Genomic DNA, 17,207 nt, shown 5'->3' on the forward strand with positions numbered 1-17,207 from the left:
AATGCAAAGAATGATTTCTGATTGTCACTGGAGTGCAAAATAGATGCTTAGATCCTCACCCTATGGATGGATTTTTCTTTTCTTTTTCTGAAAATACACCAATCATGTATTGTGTTCAACCAAAGATAGAATTGGGGCTGGGCTAACTTCTCTGGCTTGAAACAAATATTTGGGCTGAGTTGAAGCTTATTTCCTCTTCCTCAGGGTTTTTCTCCCCCCCCCCGCCCACCTCTACTTTCCAATTAGCCTGATCCATATGCCTTTCTAACATATAGCCTGCATTTGCTGCTTTCTATAATCTTAGTTCTATATTTTTAATTATATGTCTTAATTTGAATATATCCTAAAACTCAGCAAAGAAGTTAAAAGGATAAACATCAATTTGGATGCAATTTTAAAAAGGATGAATCTAAAATCCAAGTGGAGAAACAGAAGAAAAAAAACTAATGAAAATTGAAGAATAGGTATGAGAAAACTTGGTTTTTAGAAATGGGTTATATTTATGGAAAATGAGTTTTGAGATAAAGGAGAAGGAGTAAAACAAACATGTACCAATATTAGTGTATTTGGGTAACTCATCATTTGCTACAGTCTATTGTTATTTATGTAAATAGAATGTGTTTATCCAAATAGACTGCTAGCTTCTTAAGGGTAGAGAGAGTATCTTACTTTAAAAATTAAGGAGTATTTGTCCCGCTCAGGGTCTAACAGGCCTCCTGCCAAGAAGCTTGGTACTTCTGATTGGGACAGGAAAACGACCCAGAAGGGGTCCAGGTTCATAGAAAACTTCCTTCCAGGCACTCTCCCCAGGGATCCACTTCTCCACCCCAGCCACAGCTGTGCACACCCTTCCTGCAGCAGGCCTTGTCCCTGTCAGCCCCTTTCACTGACATCATGCTTTTACTTTTCTCTCTCAGAAAAAGGGAAGATCCCAGCTTTGCTCCCAGTCTCTGAAAAATGCACTCCAACCTTTGTATTTTAAGGATGGGTACTGACAGCAACTGTGGGCACATGAAATTAGCCAGCACTGAAAGTGTTTGGGGGGCCCCAGAGCATCTCCAGCCAAGGAAGGTGAAGACTCAGAGGTTAATATCATGTCAAGAGTTTCATGGGTTCCAAGCCTGGCAGAAAGTGGCCATAGCTGTCTGCCTTCCTGAGGGGAAGTGGGCTCCAGGCCTGTGTACCCTTGGCAGGCATGGTGCAATGCAATGCATTAACTCTCTGATTGATCTAAAAGATAAGGAGTTCCTGGAGAGTATATATGAAGACAATGAAAGAAAATCCACAAGGTGCATTGTGCCACTGAACCCTAAATCGAGTGTATGGTAAGTCCCCTACATATGAACCTTCAAGTTGCAGACTTTCAAAGATGCAAATGTGCCTTCACATGTGCCTTCACAAGTCCGATCACATAAGGTGTGAGTGAAATTGCCCCTCGTCTCCTATTGCTGACGATCCTTCAGCTCTATCATCTCCCACCTCCTCTCCCACCTCCAGTCAGTAACTCTTCTTGCCTATTCACTTGATGCCATCCCTGTATGCCAGCTGTTGTACTGTACCACTGTACTTTTCAAGGTACTGTAGTGTAAGACTTAAAATGTTTTCTTTACTTTTTGTGCTTATTTGTTTTTTTATGTATTATTTGTGTGAAAAGTATTATAAACCTATTACAGTACAGTACTCTATAGCCAATTATGTTAGTTGGGTACCTAGGCTAACTTTGTTGGACTTGCGAACAGATTGGACTTACGAACGCACTCTCAGAATGGAACTTGTTCATATGTATAAAGGGTTCCTGGAGAGTATATACGAAGACCATGAAAGAAAATCCACAAGGTGCAATGCATTAATCTAGAGTATGAGTAATAGAGGAATCATATACAGAGGAGAGGGGAGGAGAACCCCTGCTCAGGTTATGGCCCTCCCCGTATACCGCCTTCCAGCTCCTGCAGGCCTTCTCCTCCCCTATGGAATGACAGGTAAGGGGGGTCTGAGGGTGTGACACACTGAACAAGAAGGCTGTCCAGTCTCTGTCTGCCTGTTGTGGGCTGATTGGTGCCCCGCTCCCCAAAATTTGTATGTTGAAGTCCTAACCCCATTACGTCAAAATGTGACTGTATTTGGAGACAGGGCCATTGAAGAGGTAATTAAAGTACAGTGAAGTCATATAGGTGGGCCCGAATGCAATAGGGCTAGTGTCTTTATAAGAAGATAAGAGAAGGACACAGAAAACACAGACAGAGGGGCAGCACCTGCAGGTCAAGGAGGGAGGCCTCAGAAGAAACCAAACCTGCTGATGCCTTGATCTCAGATCTTCCAGCTTCCAGAATTGGGAGGAAATAAATTTCTGTTGTTAAACAACCCAGTCTGTGATATTTTGTTATGGCAGCCCTAGCAAACTAATAAAATACCTTAACACTATCCCCAGCCCTTCACACTTACCCTGTACTGGCCATAATTAACTACATGTGGTTCCTTGCGCTCACCATGGTTTCTCCTCCTTGAAATTTTTGCACCTGCTCTTTCCTCTGCCCTTACCTCCCCTTTCTTCAGCTGGCTTACACCTACTAGTACCTTAAGATCTACCTAAAGTATCACCTCCTCCAAGAAACCTTTAAGTACCCTCCCCCTACTGCCCTCCCAACTCCCTCACTGCCTCCCTACCACTACATCCCCTTACCACCTAGGCCAGCCTCTGCCCTAGCATTTCTCCCACTGTTGAGGATACTCACTGCACTTCTCCCCGTCTAGACTGATTAGTGTCTTTCAGGTCCATATTTCTGCCCCCTGCAAGAGCCAGGACCGGAGTGGTCAGTAACTAGTATTGGCAAGAGAAAAAAATGAGTGAAAACACAAGAAAAAGTAACGCTTCCCCACCTGATGCTTCAGATTCTAGCTGAATTTGAAAAGGAAGTGGGACAGATAAGATGTGGATTCACGCAAACCAAAACTAAAGTTGTGGGATTGGAATCTGATTTTGAAGATCAGAATCAAAATTGCAGAAAACCCAAACAAATGATATAGAATCAAGCTAGAGAAGTTTTCTCTCAATGTAGAGAAAAGAAACAAAGATTACAAAAAAGATGAGAGAAAAGAAGTGTGATTTGGTAGATCAAAAGTAAAGACTTAATATATGGATAAGAAGGACCCCCTCAAGGAAGATATAACCAGAGTAAATGATGTTGCTGCAATATTGAAGAAAAATAATGGAAGAAAAATTTTCAAGCTGAAAAAACAGGTAGAATGCACAATTTAAAATAGCATACCATTTCCAGGTAAAATTTCCCTGAAGAAAGATGCACAATTCGATAAAATCTAGCAAACTTGTTTGAACATAAAGGATTTTTTAAAAAAATTCTATAAATATCCAGACAAAACATTAAAGTCACTTAACATCAAATGAAAACAGGCTGATTTGAGAATGTATCACATGACTGAATGCCAGATGAAAATGGAGCAAAGTCTAAATGGTACTAAGAGAAAATGCTTATGACTCAAGCTGAAATGTTAATTAATTTGCAAAGAAAAGAAAAAAAACATTCTTAGTTATTCTAATCAGGAACTCAAAAAAGATACCACCCATGCACTTTTCTTGAAAAGTTTATGGAAAGACAGTTTCGAATGGAACAACATATTAATTAAAGACAAAAACGAAAGAACAGCAAAAGTGGGTTCAAAAACATTGTGACAGTCTGAGCTAAACGTATAGAATTTTTTTAAAATTCTGTAAACAGAATATTGGTACAGATGGAAAGTTTTTGTTGTTGTTACTTCTTAAAATAACTAAAAATAAAACTAATAATAAATAGGTTTATAATTCCAAATGATATTGCCAAAGAATGGAGGAAAGACGGGTATGTGGGGAATTAGAAGTGTACTAAATTCCTCATCTTATAGAAGAAGGAATCAAATTATTATATTATTCATGAATTTGATAATTAGAGGACCTATGTATTCAAGTGTGATTTTGAAAAACCTAATTAGAAGAACTCATAATAGAATGTATACTTGTAAAAATGGGGAAAATAAAAACCAAGAAAAATTGTACTTTGGGAAGAAAACAGAATAACACAGTGGTTTAAATCAAGGTCTTTTGAGTCAGGGAAATCTGGTTTTGAAAGTGGTTCTAGCATTTACTAATGTTGGTCTGGAAAATTTACTCACCTGCTCAGAGCCTCTCTTTTCCTAAAACTTGAATAACATGTACTTCACAGGGTAGTTGTGGGGATTACAGGAAATCTTTGTCTAAAGAAATTAGTCCAGTGCTTAGCCCAAGCATAAATCAAAAATAAAAATGAGTTGTTGGCAACCGAACCAGTGGGGACTGGGTCACCCTGAGCTGGGATGGTGCTGAGATGCTGACCAGGTTCCTTGCCCTGCACTCCCAGGAACTGGCCAGAAACTGGATTTCCACTGTGGGCACATGGGATGCGGTGGGCACTGTGGGGCTGCCGTGGTCCACTGACTGGTGGCTGATTCTGGACTGGGTGACCTACATCAAGGGCAAGTTTAAGAAGGATGATTAATTAAACTGACCCCCCCACACACCAGGTCCCTCTGTTATCTGATGGTGCTGCCTCCTTCCATCTGCCTCTGGAACAGCCCACGCTCACGGGATGGACCTTGAAGTTTAAAAAAAAAAAAAAAATCGACATGTTGATTGGTGTTGCTGTGCTTTTTGTCTTCGTTGTCACTTACAGTAAAGGATTGAGAACGCTTGAATCTCCCTGGTGCCCCACCTCAGGGAAGCTCTTCCTGAGCCCACTCCTCAGTTGTGTCTGATCTTTTAAAATTTTTTTGATTTGGCTCCTGTTCTAGATTTCTGATCGATTGCACAAACTTGATGTTTAGAATGTTCCTTTCTTTGTAAGATGAACTTGCCTATGACCAAGTGTGAGTTTGTCTGTTTTCACGCCTGCAGCTGTTTCTCATGTCAGTGTTCAAACTCGGGTCCTCTGAACCCTGCCTGAGCAAAACCCCCAGATATCCCACTGTTTATATGATTATCCAGGATGAGTAGATGGACAGTTATAACAATAAATTTAGAAGATTTAACCTCGTGTATCAGAATACTAAGACTTCAGGATTGGGTTAAGAAAAAATCCAACTGTGGCCTAATCATAAGAAATATATCCAAAAGAAAGGACACAAATAGGTTAAAAATAAAAGAATGAATAAAGATTTACTAGAAAAATAGAAATGAAGTAAAAATAAAGGTATTATTATAAAATTCATACAAGAATGGATACAAGGCCAAAAAATATCAAATGAGTCAATGAGTGCATAAAAATGTGCAGTCTTCAATGATGATATCAAAGGAATATATATTTTATGCAGATATATAAAGCAAAGATATATAAGAAGAAATGGACAGAATACAATTATTTCATGTGAGCCTTTTATAGAAATAAGACAAAGTAGATATATTTCAAAGGATGTGTACTATAAATAATTAAAATGTATTTAAAACAAAACCAAAGAAAACAGAAGAAAAGATTTTCTAAAGATAAGAATATAAAATTGAACAAATTTTTTTTAAATAGAAATAGTAAAGTTGATACACAAATTCAAGAACTGCTTTTTTTTTAAACACAACTCAAGAACACATGAACAGTAAAGAGAAAAAACATTTAAAAGTGAAAAGGAAAATTTTAATAAATATGGAAATATTATTTTAAAGTACTATATTAATGAATTTGATAAACTGAACTAAATGATTATTTGTATGGAAAATTGTACCTGACTCTCAGACTGTTAAAGATGTCTCATTGTCTGAAAATTTCACTAGTGATAACTTTCAGACTTTCGCAAAGACAAATAATTTCATATTATATAATATTTCCAATATAAAAACAAAATCTGAAAATATATAGATTTATTTTATGAAGTCAGTGTAGCACTAATATAAAACTGACAAAGATGGTACAACAAAAGAACAATAAATACTATTATGATTTTGCAATGACATGTTAAATATTCAGTGACATGATGAAAACCAAAAAATAGGCAATGTTATCTTTCTTAATGACATAAATGATTCTGAAGTTCATTCAGAGGAATAACAATTTAAAAAAAAAAGAAGAACGTATTAAAATAGGAAAACTGGGCAATTAGATTAAGGAGGCATGTCTTACAAGGAATTAAAACATATTGCAAGCAACATGAAACAAAGCAGTATGGTACTAGTTCAAGAACCGACAGATAGATTGATAGTATAGAACACTTGGCCTTGAGATAGACTCTGGTATATATTCCAGCTTAATAAATAAGCACAACAAAAATGGGAGAGTTTATTCATCAAATAGTTGAGAAAATTGATTAATTCAAATTATAGCCTCACCATGCAGCAGCCCAAAACAAAAACAACAATTAAAACAGATGGATTAAAGAACCATACATAGACAAAAATATAAGTGAATACTTTCTGGATTTCAGATTTCTGGAGAGGGAAAGACATTTGAAGCATAAAAGCAATAATTATCAGATTTCTGGAGAGGGAAAGACATTTGAAGCATAAAAGCAATAGAAGTAATTACAAAGGAAAAGCTAAATCGACTTTACTATTACACAATTAGAACTCCTCTAAATCAGGGAACATCATTCACAACAATAAAATCACAACTTGGGAGAAGTAATTTAGCAACAGGGCAGAAGGATAATATCATTAAAACATGAAGCACTGTTACAAATCAATAAATAAAACTCTAATACCCCAAAAGAAATGTGGGCAGAGGATCCACACAGAAATTTTAAAGCAATACAAAATCTAATAAATATTTTTAAATATTCACACTCATAACTAATCAGATACTAATTAAAACAAGATATATATTTTATTCACCCACTAAAATGGCAAAACATTTTTTAAAGAAAAATTTCTGTGGTGGTAAAAGTTTGACAGAAGTTTTCCCTAAAAAATTGCTGGCAGAAGTAAGAATTTGTACAAACTCTGTGGATAGTGATTTGGTGATATTTACCTGGGTACTCAAACTGACCCCTTCCATTGGCTCAGTAATCCGTTTCCAATGAATGCATCCTAAGAAAACAGAGACACAAAAATAGAAGTACAATGCTTTATTTATATGTTCATTTATAGGTGACTGGCAAAATAACTTTACAATTTCAAGAAAAGACAGTATTCAGCCATTTAAAAATGATCCTTTATAAAACATTATAAGAAGAGGGAAATGCTCTCAATAAGTTAATAAGTGAGAAAAAGGATTCCAAATTATAGGTGGGATACGACCCAATTTTTGTTATACACACACACAAACACACATATGATACACATAATACGCATATTCAGGACCATGTTCTGGAGTCAGAGTTAGACCACCTGAATTTGAATCACAACTTACCACCTACTAGTTTATGACCAAGGGTAATTTACTTAACCTTTCTAAGCCTCCATTTACCCATCTTTAAGACAATATAACAAAGTACTATAACCATAGTACCTGTCCCAGCATGTTGTTAGGAATACTGGAAGAGTTATCAATGTCAAGTGCCTAGCATTGAGCCTGGCTCATAAATGGCAGATTTTACATTCATATACATTCTTAGTTACCATTTAAAAAAATAAAGATGCATTAGGATTACAATTTAAAATTTTTTTTCACTGATATTATTTTATTTATTTTTAACATCTTTATTGGAGTATAATTGCTTTACAATGGTGTGTTAGTTTCTGCTTTATTCACTGATATTTTTTAAATGTATACAGTATTATTTCTGGACCCAAATTGCCTCTTGTAATGGGAAACCTCCAGCAAATTGACATTTCTTATGCACTCTGTTCCAGCTCAAAGGCGTAAAATGAAACTTAGTTTGCTGCCAAAACCAGATTCCATCCTGCTAAGGTTATTTTGAATAAGAGATCACATATAAGTCCCTTTATGTTCTCTACTTTCTAGCTCTTATCTCTCTAAGCAAGTGTTCTCTCATTCCCTTGTCCAGAGCCCCCTTACTAAGTGTAAAGGGGAGATGGTGTCTTTGGCACAGCCCACAAGGTGGTGTGGCCCTCACTCCCCACCCAACCCATGGATGTAGCCAGAGCAAACTCTTGTAGAGTTCCACATCACTTGAACAAAGGGATCAGCAAATCTGGGTTCACCAGTCAAGGAGGACCTCCTTGTGAAAAATGTAATAAAACCTGAAGTTCTAGAAGGAAATATGTTAACCAGATTGAGACAGAGAAAAAGGTGCTTCTGTCCTTTCAATGTTGTCATTAAGGAGACTATCGGGAGACCAAATGTTTCTTCCTGTACTAAAATGTGTTGGACGTCAATGGCTGAAAATTGCAGGGACAGATACAGAACTGGTGGCAGAGGAATTATGGACAAAGGGAAATGTGGTGTCCTCCAAAACTGAATTTCAAACAGAGAAAAGTCTTCGAGACGAGTGAAGCCAAGCCTTTCTTCGAACAGCAGAAAATCAACATGCCACCATCCAGAACAATTACTCCTCAGGGGCAAGAAACACTTAGGTACATTTCCCAGCAGCTGAGAAGTCATCTGGAATGAGACTGGAAATCAGTGTGATAAGGGCCATGAGGTACAAAGAACAAATGTTCAGAGTCCTCGAATGTCAGTGTGACACAAAGACAAGCACAAAAGCCAATACCATGGCTGGAACTATGAAAGAAACAAGGTTCAAGATGAGGTCATTTGTTGCAGCAATATATTGGAAAGTCTTAAAGGTTGTTGATAAAACCTCATGATGTGAGTCAAATACAGTGACTTAATTATGTTAATAATATTAGAAAAAAATCAATGTGAACTCAGGATGTTAAAAAGCAACATTTTTCCTGCTAGAAGTGTCTCAACAGCAGTATCAGTTTGTTCACTGCCTATTCTCACATGAACTCCTAAATGCCCAGATTTGGATTGCTAATACTTCACTGGATGAAACTAGCACTCCTGGTGTGCGTGCACGCACACACACACACACACACACACACACAAACGGCAGAATGAACCTGGAATACCATATGTTACCAGAAAGCAGAGATGCAAGGGACAGTGCTGAAAAGACAAAAGAGCTAGCTTAGAGGTCTCCCAGTGGCCAAATTGAAATTTGAGCATCAAAAAGGGTATAATAATTGTGATTATTTGAAATATGATGAATTTGTGCAAGGCCATAATTTCATAATGATATTAAGAAAAAAGTTCATATAAAATATACTAAAGGAAATTAGGATGAGCATAGAAGTTTGACTATAAAGGGACCTGTTTAATTTTTTATTAATTTTAATGAAAGGTTAACATAAGTTGGTATTTTATTCCTTCTATTAACTCTGTTTGCTTTTAGCACAGAGCCATGAAATTAATGTCTATCTGTGTAAGTAGAGAAAGAGAAATATAGGGAACTGTGAGTTACCAAATCACCTTGGGAAAATATACAGAAACAAGAGGAGGAGGGACTTATTGGCACCAGTGCTCACACACAGTAACTATGCAGAACGGAGCTTCAAATTGTGTTCCAAGATAACTCGAAAAGGCCAAGTGTCTTAAAAAGGAGTGCTCATAACATACCCTTAATTCTACCTTTCCTGGGAAATGAAACTTCTAGATGGCTCCATGAATTATAATGAGACACTAGTACGGCACCCATACATTTTAAATAATGCCAAGAGACTAGGTTATCACAATGACAGGACAATGAGCTATGTCATGCTGGCCAAGAAAGATTTCAACATTTAACGGGAAAATTCCAGGCTACTAAAAACTAAAATCTGCAAGAAAAGTATGAACCTAATTTTTTTCTTAATTGAAGTAAAAAGAGAATATTCTCTCAAAATGAAAGTTTCAGCCTGATGTCCATGGCTTCGGTTTGAATAGTCTTCGCAAAAAAACCTGGGTTTATGCCATAACCAGAGTCAGTTGGTTAACTGGATCCTGTAACCTTGGCTGTCTGAACTGATATTCATTTTCTCTTCGGTTTGGGTAACAATACTATAACCTTAGGAAGGTTTTTAATTAAGAACTGCTATAATTTTAGGAAGTATAGAAGTGCTATTAAAATAATAAAGAAATATAGAGAACAAACAAGTGGTTACCAGTGGGGAGAGAGATGAGGGGAGGGGCAAGATAGGGGTTAGGATTAAGATAGTTTGTACATACAAACTACTATGTATAAAATAAATAAGCTACAAGGATATATTGTACGACACAGTGAATATAGCCAATACTTTGTAATAACTTTATATAGAGTATGACCTACAAAAATACGGAATCACTATGTTGTAACCATGAAACTAATATTGTAAATCAACTATAATTCAATAAAATAAAACAAAATAGGGAATGAAACAAGATGCATTCTAGGAATAGGTTTAGGTATAAGTATAGTAACATTTTTGGTAATAATAGTATTTTGTTTGAAATGCTCAAAAAAATGTCAACTGAAACAGGGAGTGAAAAAATGTTCTCTAAAAAAATGACACGTCAAGGATTTTTAAATGAACCTTTCAGTGTTAGTTTCTATTGCAGTTCAGGAAGCAGAGGCCAGATCATAACGGGTTGAGGAGTAAATAAAATAGGATTGGGACTAGGGTAAGGCAAGTGAGGCATTTGCCCTGGGAGCAAAATATAAGGGGGGGGGGGTGCCAAAACACTAAGTAATCAAGGTTAATAATATTTTAAGGCAGTATTTTAAAACACTCAAAATTAATGCAAAAAAATTTACTATGAACAAAATTGCAGTATTTCAAATACTGACAGGGTGGAAAAGAAGAGAAATGTGGACAGTAGGTACATACAATGGGTTCTTTTTCTGCAGCTGTCTGTGTGCAAAAAGGGAGAGAGGTTTTGCTCCAAGGGAACCCAGAGTCCAAAGAGGTGTTGGCTTGGGGGTTGGCTTGAAATGCAAGAACCTTGAGCGTTTTTATATGCTGAGGAGGGGGTCTAATCCCTTCCCTTCCTTGTTGGGCTGTGTAATTACAGGGAGGCATAGGAATTTGGACATTCTGGATAGAGGCACAGGGCAAACCAATTCTCCCCACGTGTGTGATATTGGGCTGCGGGGGGAGGGAAGGGCTGTCATGGGGGAGCGGGTGTCCTACCTTAAAATAGCAAGCAATTCTGTCCTCCTGGATCACCCACAGATTTTCTTATCCTTTGTTCCAGGCTGTGGCAATGAGATGAGCTCCTCCAGATAACCTCACCTACCCACCTCCACCTTTTCCTGCCTTATTAAGCTAACTACCAAGAATTTCTGCCTCAGGCTCACTTTTCTTTTCTCTTGGCTCCTTTTATTTTGCCAGGATAGCACTGGGGGGTGGAATGGGGAGGAGCCGTACACCTTGTTATTGAAAGTGCATTCTGGGGGCCAGCAGCATGGGCACCACCTGGGAGCTTGCTAGAAATGCAGACACTCAGGCTCCGCCTAATTGAGAAACACCACTTCTACCTCTGGTCTCAGACTTGCTGTGCATTAGAGACACCTGGGGATCTTCAACAAACGCTAACACCTGCTTCTCACACACACACACACACACACACACACACACACACACACACCATACTCCAGCACACCTAGTGATCTTCAACAAATGCTAACACCTGCTTCACACACACACACACACACACACACACACACACATACACACACACACACCCCATGCCCCCAGCATGGCCTGGGTGTCAGAAATTTAACAAACTCCTTTGTGGTTCTAGTGTGTAGCAACGCAGCAAAGTTTGAGAACAACTGCTCTACATCTCCTGCGGCTCCACCTTCTAAGCCCCTTTCCCAGAGTTTGTGCCACTTCCAGGCAGCCAGAGGAGGGCAGAGGAAAAAGGAAAGAATTACTTCTGCCTTTGACTCAGGATCATAGGTGGGCAATATCGGATGATTTTCCTTCAAGGGTCCTGTGCCTTAAGCTTGTCCACAGGGAAGTCCATCAGTTATCTGGTGAGTATATTAGTGGCAGGTTCTGCGTTGTCTGCAGTGCTGGTTCCAGCATGAAGGAGTGAGTACTCACCTGTTAGCATTTCCCTTTGAAATTCAGATGAGCCCTCCAGGTTAGAAGAGCCCCTGTGTACCAGGCCACAACTCTTTACCTTTTATTTTCAAACTTCAAAGGTTAGTTTTGAAATAAACGGTTTATTTCTCCACATAAGCCTACAGTTTTTCAGGTGAAAGGGACAGATTTAAGCTTAATCAACTGTTTTGGAACATAAAGTCAATATGTCAGCTAGTTGGCTCTTTGAGTGCTTCAGAGCGGCAACAGCTGAATATTTACCTTATTTATTTATTTATTTTTCAGTATGCGGGCCTCTCACTGTTGTGGTCTCTCCCGTTGCGGAGCACAGGCTCCGGACACGCAGGATCAGCGGCCATGGCTCACGGGCGCAGCCGCTCCACGGCATGTGGGATCTTCCCGGACTGGGGCACGAACCCGCGTCCCCTGCACCGGCAGGCGGACTCCCAACCACTGCGCCACCAGGGAAGCCCTGCCTTATTTTTGATCTTTGTGGTAATACAGTTGCTTTGTTCCACTAAGCCTGAAATTAACAGTTGAAGTCAGGATTTAACTACTTTGAAGCATCCTTCTTTTTTTTAATCAAACCAAATGCAATTATTTGATCTAATAATCAATAATATAAACCTTAAAATAAAAAGGAAGATTCGAAGGGTGGAAGAGAAGTGAAAAAGGAAGATTCAGATACCAAACACAACAAACAGCTTCAACAAGAGGTTTGGGGAACAGAATATGCTAGTATGTAGAACAGCACTGAGCATCTAGTAGGATTTTTTTTTTAATTTAAAGATAGAATTTATTCTCTGATGGTTTACTCATGAAAACTGCACATAAAAGAAAATAGTACAGTTTGTGAAACACTGCAAATATGAGAGCTCAAACTGCTAGGTAAAGAAGTAGGGTGACATCCTGAAGGTCACCATGGAATTTGTGTTTATACACTAATAATTTTTATTTCCTGAATACAGACTGATTTACAATGAAAGTTTTGCTAACTTTGGAAATAAACTCATTAACCGTTTACATGACTTCTTTCACCTATGTAGCTTTATTTTACAGTTGCAAGGGTTCCTGTTACCAACGAACTTTAACTTGCATAAACAATAAAATGAAAAAAAATACACAATTATTGTTTGAATGAATGATCCATTGATCTCTCATCACTGCTCTTTATCAGAGCCGAAGCTCTTCTCTGAATGAAACAATCACAGTAGCGCGAAGTGGGGAAGAGAGTGTGGGTAGATTTCTTCTCTGGGACCAGAATGATCAACCTAGGGTCCAGATGAGATAAAATTAGGGTCACAGCTGGTGAGAAGTTCCCCACCTCTTCCACTCAACATAGGATTTGGCTGCAGGTGGGGGGACTGCCTTCTCAACTCTCATTCCTGGGGGCCACCTCTCCTATTTCTATTTGAGAATGACAGATGAGTGACAAAGAAGCAGCTCACCACAACTCTCTCAACTCCTTGAATAGAATGTGCCCCTGCTCCCAGGGAAAGACCTACCTGCAAAGGAATTTCCATGAGCTCTACATTCTAGCCTAGCAAATGTAAGCTGACATTTATATCTGTTTGTCACACAACCCAGATAGAGATGAGGGAAAATGCTGAACACCCTCCTAGGAATTCATGTGAGTGTTTTGGTCACTTAAGAGCAGAGCACTCGCTTGAAAAAAGAATCATGCCTTTCATCTGATGAGCTATACTGTAACTAGGCACTACTCCAATGTAGTAAATCATTGGCTTCTATCAAGAAGCTCTTATAGCAGAAGTCTGAAAATAAAGTAGGCTCTTTTTGTCTAATCTTACAACAAACTGGAATTTCAAATCCAGTTTTGAGATAGCCCAGTAAAATCAGAGATATCCTCAGGTCCTGTTTGCTGTAGAGTCACGCATGTGAAAAAATATGAATTGTGCTTTTTACCATCACTTTTATGAAGTCCCAGGAAGCACCTTTGGAGGAGTGTTGGGATGAGTATGGGCTTTTGCACCAAAGTAAAGAATATGCGCTGAGAGGAAGGGCACCCTCCGTATACCAGATGGAAAGCATCTTTCCATGATCCTGTTACAAATCATCATTTATTCCCCGATGTCACAAGATGTTCCCCCTATCTGGAATGCTCGGCCCCTGGAGATGAGGCTATTCTAAAAAGGCAGTAAGAAGGAATGGTTTTAATACCTCTCCATCCAAAAGGCATATGTAATGGCACTAATTTATCTTGTTAGAGATTCACATGTCAATTCACAGGACATTTAACACAGCAACGGGGCACAAAATCAACTTCAGATTGAGGAAATCGTGGGTGATAATTATAATCAGAGGGCATAACCCTACTTTTACAAATATGATTTTTAACGTAATTATAATCAAGCATCCGTCATATTTCTATTTCAGATTTCAAGAGAAACTGATTCATTGAAATGACATTCTTTTCCTTTGGATATAAACATTTTGGAGATACCACATTAAAGGAATTTAAAACTAACTCTGGCATCCTTATCTAAGAGGACTTTGCACAGGCTGGTCCCCTGTCTGGAATGCTCAGCTCCTGGGTCATTTGTCCCATCTTCCAGGCCTCAGTTTTTGTTATGGGCTGAATTACGTGCCCCCAAAATTCACATGTGGAAATCCTAGCCCACAGGACTTCAGAATCTGACTGTACTTGGAGACAGGTTCTTTAAAGAGGTAATTAGGTTAAATGAGGTCATTGGGGTGGGCCGTAATTCAATAGCACTGATGCCCTTACAAGAATAGGGGATTAGGACACAGATGCACACAAAGGGAAGACAATGTGAAGACACATGGAGAAGATGACCATCTACAAGACAAGGAAAAATGACTTCAGAAGAAATCAACCTTGCTGACACCTGATCTTGGATTTCCAGATTCCAGAACTGCGAGAAAATAAATTTCTGTGTTTTAAGCCACCCAATCTGTGCTATTTGTTATTGCAGCCCTAGCAAACTCATACAGTTTATGTATCCCTTATTCATAGGGCCTTCACTATAAATTAGATCACTCTCCTAATATTTCCTTGTGCCCCTTTTGACTGCTATTTCAAAATTCTTATCACAGTCTATAACCACTGTACTTTATAGAACCAAAGAAGCCATTGATGGTAAAATGCACAATTATTGTATGTACCTCTGAGGAAGCTGGAAAAAAAAGAACTCAAGGTAGAGAATTTAGCATGGGACTCCACACGCAAAGCTGGCCCACCAGTGTAAGGGCACATCAGAAATAAACCCAGCCCAGAGAAAGGGACAGCAAGGAAACTCAACCTTAGCCCTGGTGGGAAAAGGAAGAAAACTCTCTCCTGGTAATTTGAACCAGGAGGTGATCATCATGCAGGTCTCTGGTCTGAAGTCCAACTGCAAGTGTGGTCCAGAAAGCTCAAGCAGAGAATGTAGTTTAAAAGAGGTTTCATGTGCGGCTTCCCTGGTGGCGCAGTGGTTGAAAGTCCGCCTGCCAATGCAGGGGACATGGGTTCGTGCCCCGGTCCGGGAAGATCCCACATGCTGAGGAGCGGCTGGGCCCGTGGGCCATGGCCACTGAGCCTGTGCATCCAGAGCCTGTGCTCCGCAACGGGAGAGGCCACAACAGTGAGAGGCCCGCGTACTGCAAAAAAAAAAAAAAAAAAAAGAGGTTTCATATTGGGAGTAGCTCTGGGTGAAAGAAACAAATGGAAATACTCTCTTGAGGAACTTGGTTCCCTTCCAGGCCATCTCGATGGTAAGACACATTAATGGTACAGTGAGACTTTATATTGGATATGCTGATATGGTTAAAAGAAAATAGTCGCATCTTAAATGAGATGGGAATTCCCTGGCAATCTAGTGGTTAGGGCTCCATGCTTCCACTGCAGGGGGCACGGGTTTGATCCCTGATTGGGAGAACTAAGATCCCACAAGCCATTCAGTGTGGCCAAAAATTAAAAATAAATAAATAAATAAAAGAACAGGGGTTAACAAACTATGGTCCATGGGCCACATCTAGCCCTTACTCTAAAATGAAGGAAAGAAATAAAGAAAGAAAGGAAGGAAGGAAGGAAGGAAGAAAGAGGGAAAGAAAGAAAGAAAATGAGATATGGTATGATTTGATTGCATGGATATCTGCTTAGTGTCTGAGGTTCATAGATCATATTGGCATCTGTTTGCTCCCACCTTTAGCTCCTTTTCCCAGTAGTGCTGGTATAGAGTGGGCATCCGATAAAGAGGAATAAAATGAATGAGTGAAACAAGATCTTCTTGAGCTTCACCCACTGAAGTCTTGGCTTTAAAAAAAAAACTCTAATTCTATTTCCATTTACTTATGTGTGTTGAAGCAGTTTTTAATGCAGTGGAAAGAACATTGGACCTGGAAATCAGGACAGACTTTTTCATTCAGACTGTTGGGTAATAGTAGTGAATGAAACCCAATCGATTTGACTAATTTCATGTCTGTTGTAGATTATGGACATTTTTGTAAGGTAACAATGGCAGCTTTTGCCCAATGATTGGGTTTGCAAAACACACCAACACTAGGTTACTGATTTATCATTACTGGTTCAGGGTTAGTCATTTGACTATGAGTTCGGGGATTTTGATCTTCAGAAGCCTGTAAGCTTCCTCTGAGCTCCCACTCTACCATCTATGATAAAAGCCAATGCTGGACATTTATTGAGTGCTGACTATAGCTGGGTCTATGCTGAACCCTTCACACTCATAGGCTTCCTGTTTATTCCTTACAACTGTCCCGTGAGGTAGGTATTTTTGTCCCCACTTGCACATGTGGACATTGGAACTTAGAGAAGTGAGAAAATTTGCTTCAGTACACATAGTAAGTGTAAAACTGTGGTTTGGACTCAAATCCATGTTGGTCACAAGGATGAGTTCTCAGAAACACTATGCTCTACTGCCTTTTTTTGTTTGTCTGTTTGTTTGTTTTTTGCGGTACACGGGCCTCTCACCGCTGTGGCCTCTCCCACTGCGGAGCACAGGCTCCGGACGCGCAGGCCCAGCGGCCATGGCCCACGGGCCCAGCCGCTCTGCGGTATGTGGGATCTTCCCGGACCGGGGCACAAACCCGCGTCCCCCGCATCGGCAGGCGGACTCTCAACCACTGCACCACCAGGGAAGCCCTCTACTGCCTTTTATGCATCTGTTTTTTTCCAATTGTTTACTTCACTGAGTTTCTCATTGGACATTGAGGCACTTGAGGGCAGAACTGACTCTTATCTTTGGACACT

At 39.3% G+C, this 17,207-nt stretch overlaps 1 pseudogene; it reads left to right on the top strand.

Moving 5' to 3' along the window:
- Positions 1–4,355: 4,355 nt before the first annotated feature.
- LOC136119370 (cytochrome b-c1 complex subunit 10 pseudogene) lies at positions 4,356–4,526 on the top strand (annotated as a pseudogene).
- The last annotated feature ends 12,681 nt before the right edge of the window (positions 4,527–17,207 follow it).

The sequence above is a fragment of the Phocoena phocoena genome, chromosome 2 (assembly GCF_963924675.1).
Source record: "Phocoena phocoena chromosome 2, mPhoPho1.1, whole genome shotgun sequence".
NCBI classification, from domain to species: Eukaryota; Metazoa; Chordata; class Mammalia; order Artiodactyla; family Phocoenidae; genus Phocoena; species Phocoena phocoena.